A 20,315-nucleotide genomic window follows, 5' to 3' on the forward strand; every position below is an offset into this window, starting at 1 on the left:
CACTGGGGAGGGGTTGCTTGCTTGCTTGCTTTATTTTTATTTTTTTTATTGAGAACGTGTGAGCGTGTTTGAAACCCAGATTTCCATCCAAAAGAGTAGGAGGCCGAAGTCAGACTTCCCAGACCACAAAGACGCACGGCTCGATCTCATTCCAGCCACAGTTTCCATTGTACTCTTCCCAGATGAACTTTAAAAATATATGTGTGTGAACAGGCGTGAGTGTGCGCGGCTGCATGTGGTTTTTTTCTTCTCTTGAAAAAAAGAAAAACATAGAAAAAAAGGCGAGTGAACGAGTGAGGCTTTCAGGACGTTAATAAACCAACCTGCTGCCAAGTTGGATGTGTGCGTGGAAGGGGGGAGTTGAGGGTTTTAATCCCAGCTTTTGATAAATAGAAGACATTCTAGTCATAATAAAATGTGTTTTACACTTTGGGGGGGGGGATAAGGGAGAGAAAAAAGGAAAGTTTTGGCCGGGCACTGCAAGCTCCTGAGCCCAAACAATGAGGTTAAGAAACATAACTGTAACGCATTAGTAAATTGACAATGAAATTGCAGTTACTTCACTGGCTCTTTATTAAATAAACACAGCCTGAAATGGACCTGTCTGCCCCGGAGGTATTTGTATAGGGTTCATATTACTAACTCAACACTGCTGCTAACGCACTCTCAGGCACTGCACACCCTGGAGTGCAAACACATTCCAGAGCAGACCCTGCAAGGTGGGGCCGACCTTGCTTTTCCCCTTGTCACTTTTTCCTTTTCGTTTAGACCCCGGATTTTATAGCCACTGGCTGCTACCATGACATTTTATCCCCCCTCGCAGCTCCTTTCAGGACCAACTGTGAGAACGGCGTGTGTGAACACACGTGCTCGGAGCACGCTCGTGGACCAGTGCTCATCCCACACCGTGCTCCCACTCCCTGCTCCACTCTCACCCCTCAGAAAAAATCCCCCTGCCCTCAGCTCGTCTCACTGCCCACCCCCAGCTCAGTTCTGCTGCTCCTTCCCATCCATCTACATCCCCCACCAAACACCACGCGCCCTCTGACATAGTGCGCAGCTCACACCAACAGCCAGCGGCCCTCTGCAGCCACAGCCAGCACTGCCTCCCACCCACCAGCTGCCCTACATGTCCTGTCACACCCCCACAACGGGGCCCCACACGTGCCCATGTAACCCTCAGCCCACAGCCCTACCTGCAGCCGTCCTGCTGCAGTGACAAGTGGCAGCCGCAGTCCACACGGAGCCGTTGTGCTTGGAGATGCAGCTGCATGAAAACCATCCTACAAACCCTTCGCCATTGATACACACGGGCCCAGGCAAATCCCAATCCCACTCACGCAGGCGAGTCGGGTAATCCCTGCACATGTTGGATACAATAGGAACTTGAGCGTGTTCAGCACCTTGCGAGGCCTTGAACAGCTGCCAATGTCCTCTGGAGATGCGCCAAACCAGTTCATAAGATGTGAATGATAGAGATTCTCAGCAGCCCATGGGGTCTGTAGCAGGCTGTGCTACTGTTGGCTTGCATGGCCATGACACGCTTTTCCCCTTGTTCTGAGACATGCCTCCTGTGGAGTCAGGTTTTCTCAGTGAGGATTTCTATTCCTGTCTGGAACTGGAGTGGAAGCGCTCTGCTCTTCTTTCATATTTGACCAAAAAAAGAAAAAAAAAGGAGAAGTGGGTTAAGTGTTTTCATGCTCACAGTGCCATCAAAGGCCTTCAGGGAACATAGAGGGGTAAATGAGATAGAGCCTAACGAAGCACCTAACAAAGCACGCAGAACAGTCTCCCCCTGTCACTGATCCCACCCAATTCTCACCTACACTTGCATTTCCCCGAGGCACTCAAGGCTCGTGTGTGCAAACCTTCTTGAGGAAGCGAAGAGTGACATGATGAGAAAATGCACCAAAAATCCAACTTTTCTGGAGCAACTTCTCCAGCATCTTCTAAACAGCCTGGAAACAAGAACAGCTAATGCTGAGCAGCCTTCATGTGTGCTCCAGCAGAGATGCAGCCACTGATGGGAAGCTGTACGGAAGAAAAGACGGATGTTTTGGGAACATGGCTTACTGGTGCAGAAGATGGAAAGCACAGTATAGTAACTGATGATGTGGCTTTAGCAAATCTAAATGCTGACTAAAGACAAGGGCAGGGAGGCTTTGTGGTGCACTTACAGATGGGTACAGGCACCATCGGATAGTGATGGTTTATGCTCCTCCTTTTCTTCCCTTCCCCTCAGGTGCCAAATAGCATTAAAACCCATCAGGACTCAGCTCACACTGAATGTTTTCTTAGTCATCCTGCTTTTCCGTATGAGCAAATGGTGTTGGCACATCTAGCCCTTGGAAGAACTTACCGAGGTGGGGAGAGGCAGAATATTCCCCACTTGTTGGGGTCCTTACAGCCAGACTGGATGGCTCTCCCCAGGAGGTGATGTCCCAGCTCCAGCAGGACAGCCTGGAGCAGGGGTGGGAATCCCCGACCGGCCGCAGGCAGGTCAGCCCAGCGCCGAGGGACTCCGTCTGGCCTTGGAGCTGAATGTGAAATCACAGAGACGTCTCCTATTTGCCAAAAGCAGTTTTAATTTTGCAAGGGAGTGAAAGGGAGAGCTTTCCACTTGGTGCTTTCATTCATATAGACTGGTGGATTTTTACTTTTTTTTTTTTCCCCAACCTGTCGAAGCCTCCAAGTTTCCCTTTGGAAATCTCATCCTGGGATGGTTTTCTCTTTGCTTTTTGCCTCCAGGGGCCAGGATTGAAAAGCTCTGCAAATTTGGTGGCTGCAAATAGGAAGATGCCTTGCTCATGCATTTGGGCTGTATTTGACAGGATTCTCTTGGACCTGAGTCAGTGTGGGCTATGGATGGGAGGAGAGATGGCTCTGCTGTTTGTGCACAGAGATACTGCTGAGATAAAAGCTAAGAGAAAAGCAGTACTGTAGGTATCCAAACACAAATACTGCCCAAGGGCCCTGAAGGTCTCACCCTCCCTCTCCTATTAACACAGGAACTGAGAGAGTCAGGAAGTTGGGGCCAACAGTCCTAGTACGGTTCTCCAGAGGCATGGCCAGCTCCAGCAAGTGTCAGTGATGCATCAGCATCAGCCTTAGTCCTCTTGTTGGGCTACTCCAACCACAGCAACCTCCACCGCCGGCAGCCAACTCGTGAGCCTTCAGCAATGAAGACATGAGTTGAGACAGCGCGGCCCAGCGTCTCATCTCTCCTTCTGCACACAGACTGCACCAGGGTTCAGTGCTCATCTCCTGCAGTCTGCAACCCTGGCAACAAGCACAGCAGGTCTGCAGGGCACGGGGGCTCACTTGCTCTTTGAAGGGCTCAAAACTTTTCCCAACTGGGGTAAAAGGAACTCGTATCCTTTGTGGACTTACGCACAAAGGATAAGTCCTAAGAGAGAGCAATACTAGCCTTGAGCTTGGACTTTCCCTCTTTCCACATCCACCCAGGTGTTTTCACACGTCCTGTACTCCTCAGCGCTTTCTCCCTGCTTTCAGAAAGCCCCCACCTTCCCCTTACCATTTTCTAGCCATTCACTTGACATCTGGTGGAGAGGGATATAAGCCACTCTGCAATGAAATCTTACCCTGCCTCTTTTTCCAGCCTGCCTGACAGAGAACAAGTCAGCTGTGGGCCTCACCAACAATTTTAAACAAAAACCCACAATCCAGCAGGTCAGCCCATTTTAGCATATGTACCTTTTATTTGTAGCAGACTGTTAATAATTAAGTGATGCCTTTCATACAGACATTTACAATAATTTAACCTTGCCCTCACTGTGTAATTTATTCTTTGCAGAAGCCAATAAAAATAAAGGCCCCATATTTCGTCTCTCTCTCTCATTCTCTGTACATATATATAAATATATATATACACATATATCCAGAATAGTGTAATAGATTTCACATATTGTTCCATAGGTATCATTAGAGCAACAGAGCCAAGAATCTCAGTTCATATGACTCTCTTTATAGGTGCCTTATAATACACATAAAATTGAGTTTATGTTTCCTTTCCATCCACTGATTCTAAAACAAGATGAGGAAGGGTTGTCTCTCTTTCTAGTTTTTCCTTCATAATTCCAATCCTCGTTGCATCAAATTCTAAATTTGCCATTGGTAGTAAAGACCCATCTTTAAAGAACCCAAGCAATCTGGACGCAGCCTGCAATCCATCCACTGTAGTGTCTTACCTCTGACCATGGCAAGTATTAAAGCCTCCAGGAAAAAGCTTTGAGTAATGCACACAGTAGACAAGCAACAAATCGCCTGCCTGGAGAGGAAAATCCCTCCTAAGTTGGTGAGTGAGTCATTACTGCAGTTTCCAAAGCCACAGAAGAGAAAACCCAGCAGGTAAGTGGAATAGGAGCAAGGGAAGGGACGAAAAACAGAGATTTATTTCCTCTCCAAAAAAAGAGAGAGAGAAAAAAAAAGCAGAGGACAGGCAAGAAAAGGAGCCAAAGCTAGTGCCGTTGGCTTCACTTCTCCAGAAAGTCCTGAAGAGGTTACGCACAGAAACAAAAGAAAAATATTTTCCCCTAAAGAAACATTAGCAAAAACACATTTATTAAAGCACAAAAAAGTTCCATAACACTTAAGAGAGCCGATGCCTTGCAAAGCGCAGGGCTGACCGCTGCTGTGAGCCAGCCAGGCTGCGGGGCCACGGCCGGCAGAGCTCTGCTCAGCAGGATGGAGCACGGAGAGCTGCCAGCGCTGCCTGGCCCGCCTCAGGAGCTGTGTGGAAAGGGGCCCGGACCTCAGCTGGACTAAATGCAAGTGTGCCATGCTTAACTGAGACACTCAAGCTGCACAGGAGAGGCTGAGATCCATTAAAGCACTATGGATGTCCCGTAACACGTGTGGTCTGGAACCTGAAGGTCCTATTGGAGACACGTTTCCCCCGTGCTGTACAGTCAGGGCAATGCTGCAAGAATGTCCAATTCCATTGCAGCCACAGCTTTTTTTCCAGCACCCTTTAGAGCAGCAGCTGCTCAGGGACACGAAAGCACGTTCATATTGTTATTGTTAATATTGTTCACCAACGTGGCAGGGGGACAACGCAGCTACTGGTCCCCCGTGCATGTTCTGCTCCGCTTGGTCCATATGAGGTGATGGAAAACTTTCCTAGCATCAGGTGTTGCTGCTGAGTGTGAGCTGCTCCAGTTACACTCTCGGCAAGTGTTATAAACACACAGGCACAATCTAAATATTTATGGCACATGAAATCTCCCGTCTGCTGTTCCTCAGCAGAGAGAGAAGAGAGGAGGGAGGGTGGGAGGGAGGGAGGGTGAATTAAGAGGTGATTATTGTGCAGGGCCTGTAAAATCAAAATACGAAATCAAGATGCAGTCGGTCACCAGGAATGGTCACCACAGAGAGGGGCCAGGTGTCAGCTCCCTGACGCTGATGTAAGAGCCCTGCCCCAGGCTGGGTCAGCCAGCACGTCCACGGGACAGCACTCAGCTATCCCCAGCCGTGCCACTGTTGGCTCACCCCAATGGAAACGCGGCCGTGGTGTTGTGGTCTCCCTTCTCCTCTCAAGCACCTCCTGAGAGACTATTTCAGCCCATAAAACCTTCCTGGGTCTGTGAAGGAGTAGAGCAAGCTGGGAAATCATTTCCCTGCCCTTAAGAGAAATTATGATATAACTTCTGTTCTCTTATTCTATTTTTTGCTCAAATCTCCAGGGCTTTTGTTAAATGCTTAAAACGAATAATAACAATAAACCAGACTACAGAAGTCCAGTGTGTTTCTGGAAAAATGGCCATTTATCCAACCTGAAAACCACTGAGTATCTGAGGGTGATAGGACCATCTCACCAGAAAGGAGAAGTGAAGCTACTTTAGGAGAAATGCTTCACTTAACAAAACTTGTGAAGTTAGTACTGACAGAAATCCCATCAGCAATTGTCTCTGGTATTATCTGGACAGCCCACCAAAAATCTATTCCAGGTCATCACAGAGATCTGATGGGGAGAACACGTTGCACTTCTTGGACCAAAACATGCTGCAGTTCCCAAGGATATGTGTGCCAACAGATGAAGGATCTGGAGAGCAAGAGCATCATTCTGTCTGCCAGTGTGGAAATCTGCCCGGTAAGCAGACAGACGAGCTCTCAAGGTGCTGCCCAGACTCTTTGTTCACACAACTATTAGGCAAAAAAGACAGGGCAGCTCTGGTTTTAAGGCATGGACAGTGTTGGTACTGCATTGCCAGCTCCTACTGAGGGACTGGGGATGTGGAGCTGAGAATAATGCAAGTCCTTCTTCTGTGTGCTGGAGCTGCCACTTGCTGGTTTCCAATAGGCCCACTGATTTCTACACAGGAGGGGACACCACAAAGGCTAATAGTTTTTCTAGGTTCTGATGACTTTTGTTTCTGGCTGCCAGAAATCTAGAAAGAACGAGCACATGGGAATTTGCATACTGCTCTGTTTTCAAGGGAGTGCATTCACTGAAGGTGGGGCCCCCAAAGTTATTTTTAGTTCAGCACAAATAACGAAGCAGAAGGCTTTGACGTTTTTCCTGAACAAATCCCAGGACCAAATTAAAAAATCCAGGCATTTTCAGCTCCAAACAGGAATTTATACAACCTTTTGCCTCGATTTGTGCTGGCACGGGTGAGTTTGAGCGCAGGCTGGTGACAGCTACGGGAGGATCAGCTGGAAGAAACACGCGGACAGTTGAGATGAGTTACACCAATTGAGATCTCATTTTTCTGTCCAAAACGCAGGCTCTGCAAAGTTGCTGAACTGCAACTCCTGACTTCAAGGAAGTACTCCGGTGCCTCACAGGGCTGACAGCTCACTGTTGCCAAATTTGAGTAAACAAACCCATTTCCACGTCCCCCGGAACTGCAAGCACGTCAATAATCACTCAGGAGAAAGTTGAAGTGGAGCTGGGCGCTGGGAATAACAAAGCCAGGGCACGTTCTGGTTGGCACACCCGGCTGGATGTTTACACTCACACCCACGGAGGCGCCAACCCCAATCTCCTTCCATTGCAATGACAGGTCTGACTTTGCAGGCCTTCCAAAGGCAGAGCACCTCCTGCCCTGCGGAGGAATTTTACTCCCAGAAGGCTGAGAACGTTTTCCATCGGAACCTGCCATTGAGAAATGCACTGTTTTCCATGTTACAAAAACACAGAGTGAGACATCACCTACTGCTTATGTTCCATAGGCCACACACACCTCTGTCAAAAGTTGGAGCCAAGGTACATGACTTCAGAAGGCTTTTCCTGGACTCACCAGAGTTGTTTGTCAGTGAGATAGTGGGTAGTTTTTGAACAGAATTCCTCCTATTATCTACTTCCAGTGTCTCTCCTATGAGGCTCTCCTGTGGCTCTCTACAATCAACCAAGGGAAACAAAGTGCTTTCCCTGGGAGACAGCTCAGTTGACTGCACAGTCAAAGGTAAAGCTACTGTGGACAGTAAGGAAGCCTCCACGCTACCCAGTGACTGAGCTCAAATCTCAGAAAAGCCAAAAAATCTTGAGCTCAAACTAATAGACACATCTGCCAACAACTTCTTCTAATTTTTTGGAACTACTCTATAGATTATTTCACTGCCAAGAAAAAGAAGGGATATTTATGAAATTCCAAGTCAGATCCTCAGTGGTGTAAACTGGAGCTGCTCCAGTGAGTCTGGGGGACACTGCCAATTTACACAGGTTGAACTGGCTCTAGTGATACCTGCCCGGCTCTCCAGCTCCCATGGACAATTAAAGGCAGCTTACTGGGGAGTTCTATGAAAACCTGTCGTGCTTGACTCACAGAATCACAGAACCATGGGGGTTGGAAGGGACCTCAAGAGATCACCAAGTCCAACCCCCCCTGCTAAAGCAGGTTCCCTACAACAGCTTGCACTAGTAGACATCCAGACTGGTCTTGAATATCTCTATAGGAGACTCCACACCCTCCTTGGGCAGCCTGTTCCTGCGCTCTTACCAGAAAGAAGTTCTCCCACATGTTAGTGCATGTGTACTTCCTTTGTACAAGTTTTAGGCCATTACTCCTTGTCCTATCACTACACACCACCAAAGAAGAGCCTGGCCTCATCCATTTACCTTCTGTCCTCCTTTAGATATTTATAAACATATATCAGATCCCCACTCAGTCTCCCCTAGGCTGAACAGACCCAAGCTACTCAGCCCTTCCTTATATGGGAGATGCTCTATGCCCTTTAATGATCTTTGAGGCCCTCTACCACACTCCTTCAAGGAGATCCCTGTTGTCTCCAAACTGGGAAGCCCAGAACTGGACACAGTAGTCTTAAGTGAGGCCTCATCAGGGCAGAGCAGAGGGGGAGGATCACCTCCCTCAACCTGCTGGCCACACTCTTTTGAATGCACCCCAGGATACCGTTGGCCTTCTTGGCCACCAGGGCACACTGCTGGCTCGAGGCCAACCTGTTGTGCACCAGATCACCCAAGTCCTTCTCTGCAGAGCTCCTTTCCAGAAGGTCATCCCCTAACTTGTACTGATGAAATGAAACACAAGGACAGAAACGCAGAAGTAGAAACCAGACTTTTGCTCCTACCTTGAACTTAGAGGTAGTTCATGTTGAGCTTTAGCGTGACTATGAGAACTGAAAGCTGGATGGACAGGGGATCCCACAGGTATGGATGGAGGTAGTTTCCTTGAAGGCAATGGGTCTGTCCTTTAAACAGGGAGAAAAAATATCTTCAGTTTGTAATAGGGTTGCAAGAAGTAAAAAGGTGTCTCAATACCAAAGCAACAGGAGCATGGAGGAATTCTAGAGATATAGAAAACATGTGCTTAACATTCAGCAGGTGCTTAGGTCTATATAAAGAGCAGCTCAGTGAATTTCCTTATTTTCCTGTCCTGGGGTTCTTCACGAACAAAGTTTCCCCAGATGGGTCTTACTCAGAATCGGGGCCTTATTTAACATCAGGGAGGTTCGTTTGATCTGTCAGTCTTCTGGTTTTCATTATGACTGAGACATCTTTTCTGGAAGGTGGAGGAAATGTGTATTAAATAATGGCCTGGCCTTTATTCTTAGTTTCTGGAATAAGAAACTGAGGCGTACAGTCAATAGAAAACGCACACGCATTCTGACAGCAACTGAGGATGTTCCTGAAGGTCTGCACTGAACAAATACCAGACCATGGAGCTGGCAGACATGAGCACCTATGAATAACCTACTTGTGGCAACAGTCCCCACTGTCTCCAAGTAGTCACACTGCAAAATGCCTCCCATGAGCGTGTGCTGCAGGACTGGTCCTGGGTGCCCCACAGAGCATTTGTAAAAAATGTCAATGCATCGAAACCCTCAATAATGTAAACCAGTTGTGACCTCTTGGCATCCTGAGTTTAATGGGGAGTTTGGTCCGTGCAAAGAACAATCCCTTTGTTAGACTGCAACCTGCTGAATTTCATCTCAGAATGCATTGTTACAGCCAAGACATAACGCACCTCTGAGAGCTGATAATGGAAGGGCTGACACAAACGCTGAATGACAGCGTTCGTAGTGACAGTGCTCTCACTGCTCAATGACAATGGCCAGCTGCTTCCAACAAAGGGCTGAAGGATCCTCCTCTGCCTTCAGAGGTCTGTGGATCAGGCCCACATTGCTCATGCAGCTCCTTTACATCCACTTCAACTCCTGCTCTGCTAGATCCACAAACACGCACTAAGTATTTGTGCAACCTGGAACCAATCCCCACTTTCAACTTAGGGCGTAAGGAATTACTGTGCTGCATGGTTCTCAGACAGGCTGCTTTGGGAGGCTCTTCAACGTGGCACCATACATTACCAACCTTCCTGGTGTTACCCTGACTGCTTTGATGCAATTGTCGCCTTGGGTGAAGCACATATGGACAAAGCAGTGCAGTGAAGTTAATGGCATGGATTTGTTTTTTTCAGAACACCTCTCCAATTATTTGGGGTTTCATTTTTCTTTCCTACTTCTAGGAAGAAGGAGAGACACAGAAAAAGAGAAAATGGAAGGCTGACAGTTATTGGGTTTCGGGAAGAAAAAATGTTGGCAATGAAATCAGCAGCAGAAGGGTTTTCGAGCAGCATGGCTCACCAGCTAAGCCAGGGAATAAGACTAAACCGAGCTCTGAAACTTTACCTTCCTTTAATTACACAGGTGACATTTCAGACATTGAGTCTGATTTTTTTTTTTTTTGCATCTGCATATTGAAAACACCCTTTTAAAAATACTTTAAAAAAAAAAAAAAACAGCTGCTACAGAACATTTATTTAGTGAAAAGTAAATCTTATAAAAATTCAATTGCAAAGTAGTTAAGGTATTTGAATTTTTTTTAAAGAAGAAGAATCCCAAGAAAGAAAGTATTTGATGGCTAATAATCTCATTTCAATATAATAGGACCTTTCTTTTGCAAAGAGCAAGACAGGTTAAAAGATATAATTATGACTTTGCAAACTCTCCCAAGTGCTACGAGATCATCTGACAGTTCTGATCCCGGGCTCAGCTCTCAAAGGGGAAAAGTCTTTGTCTAGTTAGAGAGTTAAAGAGACAGGATCCCTATTCCACCCTCTGCCTACATTGCAATTTAACTGTCAAAAAAATCCAAGCCGCAAAATTGTCTTATTCCAACACAGCACAAGAAAAGAGAGAGAGGTTTGAAACTGACCTGTCAAAAGCACCCTGTTTAAAAATGTATAATATATTTTAAATATTTTTTTTCCGGAGGTACTTAAAGGTTAAAGATGTGCCAAAGAAGTAGGATGGCTTTTCTTTTTTTCTTTTTTCTTTTTTTTTTTTTCTCCCTTCACTGCAGCTTTTTAAAACAATTAAAAAAAAATCATTTCAAAATTAGGGATCATCAGTATAAAAAAATCCCCTGAAGATCAAAAGGAACACATTAGAATCACATTAATTCTGATTAAAAAGAAAAAGAGAGAGAGAGAGAGAATAAATCCCCTTTTTCAATGGAAAGAAAAACTTCGAGGACATTCAGATGTGTTTTCATTGCCAGAATTTACAAGAAGGTGGAGCGGAGTGCCTGGAGAGAGGAAGACCAAGGCAAGCACTGAGACACTTGGGAAGACGCAGGCTGCTGTTGACAGACTGTCTTTGATATTCCGGGCTCTTTAAAGCTTTGCTTTTTCAATGTTTCAAAATAGTGAAAGGAGGAGGGGAAAATATTTTTCCAAAGTAACCAAACAAAAGAAGCCATTTCTTAAGGGAGGTTTCCAAGGAGCCACAAACAAACAACTCCCAAGCATTTTTTTACCAAATATAGATGGCAGACAGACATCTGGACAGGACCAAAGGCTTCTGCACGGTGCCACTGCCTGGCACGAGCACAAGGTGTCACCCCGATCCACAGCCCAGGGCTGCACTGCAGCAGGGCATCTGCTCAGGAGCACCTGCATAGGGTGAGAAACGTTGGACAGGGATTTGCAGGCATGCGAGCCGTTTCTGTCTGAGCAGGCAATGTGCTCCCCTAAGCATGGGCTGAATTTCCCTGTTATTCCTCTTGCTGCAAGTCTGGAGCAAGTCCTTGAGAGACAGAAGTTCCTTGCAGTTTCCCCACTGTGTGTTCAGATCCGTTAACCCACTTCCATCAAGCTCCAGCAAACAGCATCACAAACAGGAGCAGCTGAAGCCTTCAGTTCCTGCAGGAGTTTGTCCTCTGAGGAGCCAGGTGGGTTCCCTCGCTCCCATCAGCAATGTGCAACCTGCTCCTGCCCAAGCACAGCTTGGTCAGCAGTCCTGCTGGGGACACAGGCCAGGCTCTTTCATACACAAGACTGCAGGCACCCAGCATGAGCAGAGAGCCCAGGGAAGGGCAGAGTGTGCTTGAGTCTATGTCGTGGTTACAGTATGTCACAGTAGAAATCAGCAGGGATTGTCCTCTAGGAGACCAAGATGGGTCTTCTTCTAGGTGGGAATTTCCCATAGGGATCAGCTCTTTCCACCTGGGCAAAACAGAATGATTTGTTTCTTGCCTTGCAGTGGGTGCCTGGAGCCTGAGGGTACAGGATTGCTGTGATGAGTGACCATCTTGGGTGAGGAACACTGCACAACCAGGCTCCCTTAGCTGGGAATTTGAAGCCTGGGAGCTGGGGAAGCTCAGAGCCTGAGCCATAGGGCTCTAATCCCTTATTTACTTCTTGAGATGCTCTTTTTCAATGCAAATGTCAAAAACAGTATTTTGCTTTCAATTTTTTTGTTTGTTTGTTGATTGAGAATTTTAGCATTTTCTACTTTTGTGGAAATTCCAGCTCTCCAAGCTGCACCTGGGGTCAGTCACTTCTCTGGTCAGGATGTCATCACTGCACTGCATCTCTGACACAGAGGGGCCAAAAGACAGCAACAATAGTAAGAAAAATGTAGGGGAAAGTGCTTTATACAAAACTTCGTAGGATGGGGAGCCTGGCATCTGTGTGTTATCAATTATTTAATAAGATTTACACAAACACCAGGGCCATAGATTCTTAACATCCTTGGCATACCCAATAAATACACCCCGAGTGGTATCAGTACAATCATAACATGGAACCAGCAAGACAGGTGGCAACAAAAAGTCAACCCACCTCCGCTGCTCCCTCTCTCAATTCATTTTCCATTCCAGCCCTCTTCAACCTGTCATTTCCACGTGGCTGGTGAAACAGATGAGTCTTACAACAGCATTGAATACTGAATCAGGCACAGGGAACTTTGGAATGGGGTAAAGTAGCAGTTGTGTATTGGTACTTACCTTCCATATTTAAATACACATAAAATTCCAGAATATCATGGTGTGATCCAACTGAAAAAAAAATTAGAGTGGGGAACCTTACTGAAGCATCCTTTCAAATTTTAAGACTTGTGTATCACCTGATGGGGTAGATTGCATTAGGAAATGTGTCAACACAATCCTGTGTTTCCATAGGACCTGCAGGGTGACCAGGCTTTAAGCATTACTCACTGAAAATTAAGCCAAACTGGACTCCTGCCCTAGGAAACTCGCCAAATTTCTGCTCCTAAAGGAATGATAAGCCTTTGCGATGCTGCTGTTCTGACTGTGCAAAATCAGGGTCAAGTCTGGGATAAGAGTGCCTCATTAAGTACCTCCTTAATATGCTCTGGTCTTACCTCCCTTAAATCAGGAGGGAAGTCCTCCTCTAAGAGCAGGACCAGGAGCCACCAGCGAGATGGAGATGTCTTCCTGACAGCCCAAATGGACAAAGGGCTTTTCCAGAGGGCATTCCTTTCATGCTTGTTGCTCATAAGAAAATAAAGCCTTCCCAGTCCTTTCCACCAAGCTCTCTGGTCCCAAATTCTCTGACAATTTGCAGCAGCTGTTCAAAGTGTGAGATGGTGATGGAGTGCCCCTGGTGTACCCACGACCAGAACTGTGGTCTCCTTCTAAGTACTGTATGCTAAAGCTGGCTCCCTCATGCCACTGGAAAGCTGCCATGACTCTGTCCACATATGAACCAAAACTCATCTGCTTTGCACATTTTCCCATTAACCCAACCTGTTCTCCAATTCGTCTTTCCTTGCTTGTGCAAGGTTTGAAAGGATTTGTGACTCCGTGTCAGGGAAAGTCTGGCTGCTTGCTGATGACAGCACCCAGAGTGCCACAGGTGTCCAAAGGGAATTCCTGCAGTGAAAATCATGGATGTTGTTCTGAGGAGGTGCAGATAGTAGGGAGGAAGACAGTGTGAGTGTCACGTGGTGAGAAAACAGTAGAGAGTGGCAAAAAGCCTTGGCACACGCAGATTTGATGTGTTACACGTGTTGCAGGAGCAGTAATGTAAGAATAAAAGAAGACAGGAAGCACCAGGCATAACCTGATGAAATCACACAGGACCTGAGCTTGGGTTTACCACTTTCTCCACATCACTTTCTTTCCTTTCTATTGCTGCAGAAGCCATTCCCATCTGAACACCATTAAAGCCCACTTCCAACCAGTACATCCCTTACTGGCCAACTGAAACCAAAGGCCATGGTTCGCAGCAAGAGCTTTGCTAGAATTTTTTCCTAACATGGGAGAAATTCACGGGTGGTGTGAAACCAGTGGTGCTGGCTTTACACAGCAGAGCACAGCTCTACAGAAGCAGAGTGCATGTCCTCAGAGCAATGTCTCACCATCAAACGAGACAATTTCAGCTGAGCTGTGAGCTGAGCTGCCTTCAGGCTGGGACAGGCTCAGGCGACGTCCCCACTCTGCAGTCGGTCCCCCTCAGCGCACTGCACACGTTTCGGTTTGATTGATTTTGTAATTGCTCGTTTAATTGAACAGTTACAGCAACACTATCAGGAAAAGGTTTCAGGGCTGGGAAGGGGGGGTGGGAGGGTGTGGGGGTGGAAGGGGAATTGGAGCTGGGGAAAGAGCAAAATGGGTTTTTCCCTTTCTCTCAAGATGAAAACAACGAGAAGAGGCGAGGAGTCGAGTTCCCTTTAGCAGGCACTGAGGAGGAGGAGAGCTGAAAACAATAAATTCTGAGAAAAGAACGAGAAAAATTAGAAGTGGATTGAAAAGTGTGGCAGGGCCAGAGGGTCCCAGTGACTGCTTAGCCTCTAACTGACATCCTCTTCCTGCTAGCTGTGAATGCTGGCATGACAAAAATAGGCCACAGTGAAGGAAAGCTGGGAAGCTGTGTGGGCTGCAAGTGGGAGAGCAAGCAGCAGAAGATGCCTGTCTGCCTAAATGAGACACATGAGCAACATGAGATGGGGAAATACACACTTGTGTTGGAGAAGAGAGGGTATGAAAGCAAAACAGATGTGTATAGGAATATTTGCATTTCAAAGGCGTGCAAGGACAGGAGTGTATAAACCCAATGGACAAGGCATACAAAAAGGTATATGGAAAGGGGGTGGTAGTGGTGGCATGTCCTTGTACGAGCAAAAGATTCAGGGAATGGGAGAATGCAGTCTACAGTTAAGTTGGGATGTGTAAGAGTGAAGGTAGAGTACACATGTAGGAAAGATCAAAAGAGCAAAACAGGGAAATGACAGACACTTCCCCAAAGGTGAGTGTGAAGAAATCAGGGCACATGCTGGCCAGTTCTATCAGTGTGCCTGCTATAGGACACGCATTCCTATCATGTTGTGATTTGAGACTGCTATTTCTTTGCACATCTGGTGCCACGTTGCTTTTCACATGTGGGGCTGTGGGGGCACTGCTTGCACGTGTCTGTGCCCTTTCCAGAATCCTTCTGCCTCTGATCTGTACATAATGCCTAAATGGGTTTCCCAAGGCAACGAACAGCCTCTACTTGTAGGCATAGCGAGTGTTTGCACCACTTTTAATAGTGTCTTTTGCTAACCTATTTGAACATGCATGTGTGGACTAATGTGTAAATCAACGTCACGCCCATTTGTGCTGTGGGCACTGTGCACCTCTGCTGCGGCAGTGTGACTGTGTGCCCTTCTGTTATGAGTGTCTGAGCAAGGAGCATGTGCTTGTTGGGTGTGTGTCAGCAAAAGGACAGGAGAATCCAGACAGGGTCAGGGGGGAAGGTGCACACAGAGGCCATGGTGCAGCTCCAAAGCAAAGGAGATCAGGTTTCAGGAGAGCCTGGAGCTAGGGCTGGAGGGGGACAGGAGGTGGGCTTCGCTGCCTGCATTCCCTGGCAGGCAGCACAAGGCAGGTTTAAAGAATATCCTTCCATTTAGGAGTTTGTTTATTATTCTTAACTAAGCAGCTCAGACAGGCAAGCCAGCAGCACCATATCCACACCGACTTCCCAGGAAGGCAGGGAAGGGAGGGACAGGAAGGCAGATTTGCAGGCTAAGGGACAAAGGGATTTATGTACCGCTGGGCTTGGGAAGGGGGGTAAGGCCGCTTTGCCAGCTATTTAGAAAGAGGGTGGAAGACAGTCAGCTTTGGGATGCTGGAGTGGAAGCTGGGTTGTGTACAGCTAGGGTATGGCAGTCTGGCTCAGTGCTGAAATGCTGTTCCAAAACCCAGCAGCACTTCTCAATTAGCTGCTCTTTTTACCTTCAGGAACTTCAGGCAACCTTCCTGAAGACCAGGAGCAGAGACTCAGGTGATCTCTTCTCTCTCCAGTTAAAATCCACTCATTCAAGCAGAAGTTACAAGGCACCACAATATTTGTAGTGGTAGAAGTTCCCTCACCTTGCAAGCTTGTCCATACCGGGCTGTTAATGCACGTCTCTCAGCTCTGTGTTTTGGGCTGTCTGGGCCATCTAGCAATTTTTCAGCTACTGCAGCAATGACCAAGAACACAGCAACCTAGATAAAAAAGGAGAGACGTGATTGGTGTGTATTTCACACAGGGAGATGCCATATATATCTGAGGACTCCCTTGACATGTAGATAATGGAAGAGGGAAAACTTCTGGTTGTCTGTACAGAGAGTGAAAATACACAGCTGTATTTTTTTTCACAGCGTTTGCATGCACACCGGTTCAGCTAAACATTGTCCATATGAGTAAAGATGCACAGAGCAGTGCTCTGCAGCTTCCACATTTCTGGGCTTCAGCATGCAAGACAGCACTGCAGATTCAGGCAATGGGCACCACCCCTGCACAGCACACAGGCACACACCAAACCTACCCCATGTGTGAATGGGAGCGTTGATGTCCTTGCAGCTCAGAGGGCAGGACTGGGAGGGAGGGAGGACCGCTGCCATTCGCTGGGTGCTGATGTGTGTGCTCACACTGTCATGAAAATGAGGTCAGCGAAGGTCATTCAGTTCAACAGCATAAATCAAGGAGGAAAGTGGAGTGGAAGCCTGTGAATTCTCGGGAGATCACACCGGTGGGGGGTGGCCAGGGGGAGTAGAGGAGCAGCTAATGAGGCTGCAAATGCCACACAGGGGCGAAGCAAAAAATAGCGGAGAATGAAAGCAGCCAAATGGCAGCAGCCAAAACAGAAGGCAGGAAAGCCCAGCCTCAGGTCCTTTATCCTGCACTGTAACCAGTGCTTCGTGCTAACTTGCAGGATTACTCTGCCAGAGCAGGCAGAAAGGATCCACACCCTCTACTCCCAACCCGCTGACAGGAAACCTTTCACTGGAAACTTGCTTGTGTTTGGTGCAAAATGTCTCACTTCTGTTAGCAATTTGTTCCCCATCACAGGCATTCCTGGGAGAAGTTTGGCGGGGGAAGGAAAAGGGCCAGGAGCGCGGGGGCTTCCACCTGGCGACCTGGTTAACAACACAATGCAGCAGACAGCAGGCCTTTCACCACCTCCCTTCTTCTCTGTGTCCCTCATCCCACTTTTCACCACCTCCCCCCCCATGTCTCTCTTTTCTCCTCCCTTTTGCCAGCCTTCTCTTTCCTCCCCAGTTTCTCTCTATCCCTTCTCCCCTTCCTCTCTTCTTTCATCCTTCTCTTTTTCTCTCTCTCTCTGCACACTTGGACTTCTCTCCTGCCCGCAGGTCTCCTAAACCCACTTCCTCACACGCTGAGGTTCCAGTAGAGCTCTGCTTTCTACTTGGGCCGGGTCTGAGGCTCCAAAGTGTTTTTGTGATCTGTTCCCCCCTAGAGCTCTGGACAGAACTCTCCCTCTTCCCTTCCCCCTCGCTTTCTCTCCCTCACATAATATTTTCCATATGAAGAAGCCTTCCTGAAGCCGCACACTGCCCTCTCAGTGAGTCTTAGGCGGGTTAGAGGAGACCCTGGGAGCCTTTAATCCTCTCTCTCTCGCTTGCTTTCATCCTCAGCCACAGCTGGACGCCCCATTGATGTGGAACAGACCAAACACCAGGCCTTTCGCTAAGCTGCTGCTGTGGGGCCTCTTCTCCTTCAGAGCTGCACCAAGCCCACGTCCTGCACACAGAGCGCCTGTCCTGCACCCTGCAGGCCCCGCACACACAGCCAGTGTCTGGCTCTGCCTGGTTCCTCCCCAGCCAGGCTGCAGCTATCGGTGAGGCTTCTGTTTCCCTGGGTCACCTCCTAGCTGCCTATCTTCTCCCTTATCCTAGCAGCCTCTTTTCCCAGAATTATTCAGCATCAATCCCTGCTGCCTTGCATCCCCACAGAGCATCATCCAACACAACACAAACGCATCCTTGATCCTCATCCACAGAGCACAGGCTTGGATGAGGATCAAGGATGCGTTTGTGTTCCCCTGCTGGCAGTGTGTCCCCAGAAAGAGCCTGGCAGGTCTCACAGAAATGGCCCCGGGATTGTAGCCTGCTTGCAATTTTACTAAGAGGAGACTGCTTGGCTGTCTTCTTGTGATCTCCTTGAGCTTTGTGGGTCTCTTCCGTGATTCCATAATTCTATAACTCTCCAGACTCTCTCTGTGCACAGGCACCTGCCCACTGCCAGTGCTGTGCCAGCCCGGCACAGACCGCTCGCTGAGCTGAGCAGTTCATGTCCATCCCACTCCCGGCAACAGCCCGGGCACGGGCAGGCAGTTCTGCTCGGGGCTGTGCCCGAAACCCCGCACCCTATTCCTGATCGCCCTCTGCCCTCTAGCGGCCCCACAGGCACTGCTACGTCTTCGGGGCTGCCGTGGGTTTCGCGGCAACGGGGGCAAGTCCGCAGGAAGGCAGCTGGTGTGGAAGGCAACAAGTACAAGGCTGCGCCCTTGATTGGACGCAAAAGCTCTGGAGGAGCTTCAGGGGGCCCCAGGGATGCCAAGCGGATTGGCAGAGAAGAGGCGGATTGATGGGAGAAGAATTCAGAGAACAAAAATGATCCAAGCTGTCGGAAACGCAGCTCAGGAGTGAAAATTAAAGGGACTGGGGATGGTTAGTGCAGAGCGACAGACAGAGGGGAGGCAAGGCAGGAGGCCGGGTGTGCAGCAAGAGAAAGGGAATAGCTCGTTCTCTGTGTGTTCACTGATACAAAAAGGAGAGAGGCACTCAAATAGCAGGGAGGTTTAGGAAAAGCCTTCACATCATTATGTCACAGCACTGCAGTGTCACCAGAAGAACGCTGCAACCTCAACTAGTTAAACTGATCCCCAGAAATGACACAGGAGGAGTTGATCCTACTGTGTGCGTCACTGGGGTAGGCTAAGTGATCTCCAGAGATCACATTCATCTCATTTGCTGCCATGCTACAATTAAAATCCACATTGATCCTCTGACAGAGATGCAGCAAGGGGACCAGCTTCATTACTTCCTGGCTGCTCCTTGGTGACCAACCCATTGACACTTGCACAGACACATCTTCCTGACCTGTCCTGCCCCAGAGAGCTCGCTCCTCTGCTCTAGGACACAGGCCCCAACGGGCACAGCAAACACAGATGTGATGCCTCATCCCTTCCTGCAGCACTGCAGCACAGTGCTCAGCTCAGTTTGTCGACAACCAGTTGCAGAAACTGAACTAATTGCAGACTCTTGGGATTTGTTCATAAGAGAACCACTGCATTCCCCCTTCTTGTTATTCAGCATCAAGTGCCTGATGAGAGAGGGATTTGGGGAAAAGACAACGTGAAGATATCTTAGCACAAAATGATTAGCTGGAATGTATTGTTAATAAGCTGCTTATTCATATAATTGGAAATTATTTGCAGCCGGGGTGTCAGAACAGTCTTTCTCACTGCTCTGATGGAGCAAAGCAGGTAGGCACTGGCCCAGGGGAGACTGCTGTGAGCACATCTGCTGGCAGCGGGAAGGCAGAGGAATTTACTGCTTCTTCATTGCCCCTGGCATGAAGGGCAGAGAAAGGCACAGCAATTTAAGGGGAGGTCCTTGGATTTTTTCTAATGCCTCTGTGTCTTCTGAACTGGCCAAATTCTGTTGACGTGGACAATTCATGCATGAATTTGGTTGTTGAACTGTAGAGGAGGATTTGTGTGCTAAGGCTAGTTGGTAGCCACAAAGCACCAACTCTTTCTCCAAGGGACAGAAGGGTGCAAAGAGAAGATAGATGGTGCTCTGATCCTCCAGCACTGCCCTTCCTCTTGACTCCAGAACAGGCACAGTCATGATTCCTCCTCCTCCTGCTCTTCTGTTTTCCAGGTAAGGGTTGTATCAGTGCAAGAGGCAAGGGGATCCTGGGCACAGTGCTCCTTCTGCATTTGTCTGAGATCCTGAACAATGCATGAGAGTTCTGGTGTGCTCATCTTGAATTCTGGAATGATACTGGTAATCAAAAGGATGTGCAAAGCCAGGAGGCTACATTTAGGTGTCCATTTTCACAGTCAGCTAAGAGTCACAGCCACATCAGGAGCTGCTCTGAACCTTTCATTTCAATGTTCCTATTGTTTTTCCTGTACTTAAAACCACTTCAGCTGTGCCTATAGAGACATCAGTGTCAACACCACCTCAGCAGCTACACATTTGCCTGTCCAAACAGTTTCACTTTGTCTCATGTCGCCAAGAAAGTTCAGTCCTTACTGAATGTATTTTATTTTCCTTGCAGGTGAACAGCAAGCAACCTTCTGTTCCT

Source organism: Cyrtonyx montezumae, unplaced genomic scaffold, assembly GCF_038088225.1.
Source record: "Cyrtonyx montezumae isolate F1298 unplaced genomic scaffold, pur_monq_1.0 scaffold_26, whole genome shotgun sequence".
Lineage (NCBI taxonomy): Eukaryota > Metazoa > Chordata > Aves > Galliformes > Odontophoridae > Cyrtonyx > Cyrtonyx montezumae.